This window comes from Simochromis diagramma, unplaced genomic scaffold, assembly GCF_900408965.1.
Source record: "Simochromis diagramma unplaced genomic scaffold, fSimDia1.1 OVJJ01000023.1, whole genome shotgun sequence".
NCBI classification, from domain to species: domain Eukaryota; kingdom Metazoa; phylum Chordata; class Actinopteri; order Cichliformes; family Cichlidae; genus Simochromis; species Simochromis diagramma.
The window spans coordinates 2,628-7,153 of NW_024387208.1; the positions used below are offsets into that span (position 1 = coordinate 2,628).

Genomic DNA, 4,526 nt, shown 5'->3' on the forward strand with positions numbered 1-4,526 from the left:
GAAAACTGAGATTTTCCATTTTCGTTTTAAAAAAATAATCCCGTCCACACATAAAGGCAGAAATGAAGGAAAACGCTGCTATGAACATGCCAAAGCAGCAGGTAGCGCTAGATTCCTAACCGTGCAGAAATGTTGGCCAATCAGAAGTCTAGAAGCCTCGGTGGGAAAAAGTAAACAAAGCTGGGGCATAGAAGCAGAACAGAGTCGTATGTGTGGAGGGACAGTAACTGTGCGTATATGTAAGCATTTAAACACTGCAGAGAGTAGAATTAACAGTAACAGTATTGTAGAAATTCGGAGTTTTTAAAAATCTTCGTTTTCAGTGACCAAAAACGCCGTTTACGTGTGGACGGAAGGTGCAAACGCATAGAAAAATCTGCGTTTTCAAAAATACCCGGGTACGTGTGGACGTAGCGCATGCACCAGTTTATTGTATTTCCAGACTTGCTTTCGGCACAATTTACAGTGCACGCTACTCTGTTTTTTGTCAGACTTGAAATAGCCGAAATACCTTCACACTACGGAACTTCTATGGCTCTTCCGTTTGACAATCTCTCCGGCATTGGAACCATCATCTATTTTCTCTTCGGTAATCTTCGGTCACGCTCGGTTGATTTTTCTAGTCGGCACACTCATTTCCTCCATTACCCGGGCGGTACGGTGGCTGGCTGCTTCCCAAACAAATACACATGTGCGGCTTGGCACTTGTGCTGTACGTAACAAGTCACGTGATGTGACGCTGCGGCTGTGATTGGTTCGGCTCTGCGCTACTTAATTTGGATTGGCTGACCTTTTTTTTTTGGTTTTTTTTTTTTTTTTTTTTTTTAAGAGGACAAGAGCGGCGAGGTCTATCGCGATAGTTTAATTTTTCTATCGAGAAAAAGTTATATCGCGATATATATCGTTATCGTTCTATCGCCCAGCTCTATCTGAAGGAAAAAAGAAGGAACACACACATCTAAAGGAAGCACTCAAAACGTGCAGCTATCCTAAATGGGCGTTCTTAAAGTCAGCAAAGAGGCACAGAAAAGAAGACCAGACACCAGCGAGGGAGGATAAGAAGGACAGACGCAACAACATTGTCATCCCCTATGTAGCCGGTGTATCAGAAAAACTCAGGAGAGTTTTCTCCAAGCATGACATCCCGGTGCATTTCAGACCCAGCAACACGCTCAGACAAAAACTGGTTCACCCGAAAGACAAAATGCCAAAACACAGATTTAACAATGTGGTGTATGCTGTACAGTGCAGCGAGGAATGCCCAGACCTCTACATTGGAGAGACCAAACAGCCACTTCACAAGCGCATGGCACAACACAGAAGAGCCACCTCCACAGGACAAGACTCAGCAGTCCATCTGCAACTTAAGGATAAAGGACACTCTTTCGAGGATGCCAATGTTCACATTTTGGACAGAGAGGACAGATGGTTTGAAAGAGGAGTGAAAGAAGCCATCTATGTCCACTGTGAGCGACCATCTTTGAACAGAGGCGGGGGTTTACGACACCAACTCTCTGCCATCTATAATCCAGTTTTGAGATCCCTTCCCAGACGCCTTAACGCCCACTCACATCCTGGGCCATCTGATCCCAGGAATTCGCATGATAAGGTGGGGCCAGGTTTCACAATGAACTCACCCGAAACTCTGGCTGATTGGGACCCACACCCAGTTTCACACCTTGTCTCGGGCGATTAGAGGATCATCAGGGGGTCCTTTTGTCCCTCTGTGGGGGGTCACCCCCACTAGGTTTATATCTGGGACTCTCCACCATTTGACCTTAGAACTGAAGAAGCTTCTCGGATGACAGGTGAAACGTCTTCAAGTAACTTAAAGAAGTCCAGATGCTTTTCTTTGCAAGCTCCTTTGACTGTGACCCTGATACTGCAGCAGATCGCTCTCATCCATTTCCTGTTATCACTTCAAATAGAAATGAGGCTGTAGAGGTTTGGTGCAGGCAGAAAAACAGCTGCAGGGACAATGAAAAGACTTTTCTGCTCCAACTTCTCCCAGCATGCTGAGCTACCCAGATAGCAAGGAGACATTGAACAGATGTTGATTTTCCATCTGAAAATCCTGACGATTCCTGACGAACCATCAGAATCGTCAGGATTGAAATGTCAACACAAAACCAATGTTGAAACAACATTGAAATACTGATGAAACCTTACACTGACATTGGAATAACATTGATTCACTGTTGTTTCTGTCATCGTTGATTGTTGATCTATTTATAGTTGACAAGGTGACAACAATCACGTTGAAAAACCATCGATTTATGGTTGAGCGGGAAATTAAAGCTGCTACCACTTGGACTATTCCGCAGCACCTCTATCACATTGGTACATCCCTCCAGGTAACCATTGTCTTGTACAGTAGAGCAGGACATTAGATTTACTCTCAGCGGAATTGACCGGAGAAGGCATCAGTTCATGCACTGCACTGGCCTGCACCACGATTAGTATAAGGTAAGAATGAATGACTTTTGTTCAATTCGTTATTTCCACGGTTGCATTTGAATAACAGTAAAAAAAAAAAACTAAAAAAAAAAAAACTTGTTAATGTAAAGTTTCGGATAAAATGTGGGAGCCCGAAATTGTGTCTACTTTCATCTTACAATCCGGCAACAAATAAATTGCACTGCAAACAAAGTCTATCAACAAAGAAAACATTTTCGTTTCATACTTTTCCGTTATATTCCCTTACAAAGCTAGCTTTAACGCTTCGAGGGTTCCTTTGTTGTTGCCGTCACCTCGGCGCTTGACCCAGACTTTCGCTCTGTAGTTGCTTTTTAGCATAGTACTACAAAAAATTGTAAATCTGTGATATATGATTGATAAACGTAAAGGTGACTGTATAAATGTGTTCAATGACTTTGTTACTTTTAATGATTGGAGAGCACCCGCTTCGATTCGCACTCAATTCAAACTTTACGTTGCACGCTCACCTAACTTGTGTTTGCACCTTTTGTCCACACGTAAACTGCGTTTAGCATTTATGTGTGGACGAGGAAAATGGAGAAAACACAGCGTCAAAGGTGTGCGCCTATTTTGACGCCACACTGTGCGCCAAGTTTTTGTCTCGGTGCCATGAATTCCTACAATGGCAGACTTAGACAAAATACTGTTAATTTTATTATCTTCAGTGTTTAAATGCTTACATATACGGGTTTGCTTGTAATTGTTGCCTATATACATTTTAAGCTATTATTTATTATTTAGTTCAATCAATAGATCGAGTTTTGTAGTGACTATGAAATATATTGTAATTATCTGTTTCCTGTTTATCCTAGACAGGGCAAAAAAGGACTCCAAATTAAAAAAAAAGATAAAAATGAAAGACTGGTGCATTGTGCAGTTTAGCACTGGTGGTACAGAAATAGTCCCTAGATCATGGATAAATGGGGAGAAATTGTCATGGCCTCCATATCCTCCGTGAGACACATTCAGGATCCACGACGCAGTAAAGAGGAGAGTTCATCCTGGTGCAACATGGCTCACCTATGCACCAGTCCGACTTCTAATAAGCCATGGTGGGTATCATCTGGATTGGTATTGTATAAATGTAACAATAACAAGTTTTTCATGTCCTAATTTATGTCTGGCCATACATTGTGTTTGTACTTCCAGACACATTTCACGAAGCAGAACGCAGTCTTCAGAAATATCTAAGTGAACACTGTGATACGTCTGACCTTCAGTCCGAAGCTGAAACTCAGACCAGTCATACAAGAAAGCACAAGTAAAACTTTTTTTTATTTCACAAACATATCTTTGATTGCTAAGAATTTATGATCTTGTCTTTTATACATATCTGTGGTGCTTGCATACTGCAATATCACCACATAATATAGTCCAAAAAGTGGAAGCTTGTAAACTTTTTATAAATGCAAAGCCGTGTACACTTGTGCACTTCAAAAATTCCTTGTATACTGTACCTTCTTGCACATCTCCGTTTCCTGTGTGTGTTGTTATAAATCAAACTGTAACTTTAGGAAAAAAATATTCCAAAAGCACATTTGTAATTACTTGTGACCGTTTTCAACTTTTTTTCTTTAGACCAAATCCCCTGTACACATATAGTGACTCAGAGGATGAGCAGCCCACAAAAAAATGGTTTCCCCAGGCCCCTCGAGTGAAAATACCAAGTAATAAAATACTGTCTAGTGTCTTTGTACATATCTGTTTGTGACACAAGGAAACTTTTGACAAGTTGTCTGTATTCTTAAATACTTTAAAAAAATTATCTTTTTCTGTCAGACCTGACGAGAGCTGTTAACGAACTCCGTGAGCTCAAAGAAAGGTAGATTTCCAGTCATGATTTAACTGTTGTTTTAATAAGAAGCAACTGTGTGAAAGAGGTGGAAAATCAACACCATAGCTCAACAGTGTTTCAATATCAGAATCTGACATTGTTTCAATGTCAACAGTATTAGAAAATATAATGTTGAATCAATGTCAGGTTACAACATTGATTCAACATCAAAACCTGACGTTGTTTCAACGTTAAAAAAAAGGGTGCAAGAGTG

The 4,526-nt window shown here is 40.8% G+C and overlaps 1 long non-coding RNA gene across 2 annotated transcripts; it reads left to right on the forward strand.

Moving 5' to 3' along the window:
* The first annotated feature begins 2,344 nt into the window (after positions 1-2,344).
* Positions 2,345-4,232, forward strand: LOC120746021. 2 transcript variants are annotated; one of them, XR_005698759.1, is made up of 4 exons: positions 2,345-2,466; positions 3,291-3,530; positions 3,628-3,739; positions 4,057-4,232. It is a non-coding gene; the product is annotated as an uncharacterized LOC120746021 (long non-coding RNA). The 2 variants fall into 2 exon arrangements; XR_005698758.1 differs by having other exon boundaries at positions 2,349-2,466; positions 3,628-4,232.
* The last annotated feature ends 294 nt before the right edge of the window (positions 4,233-4,526 follow it).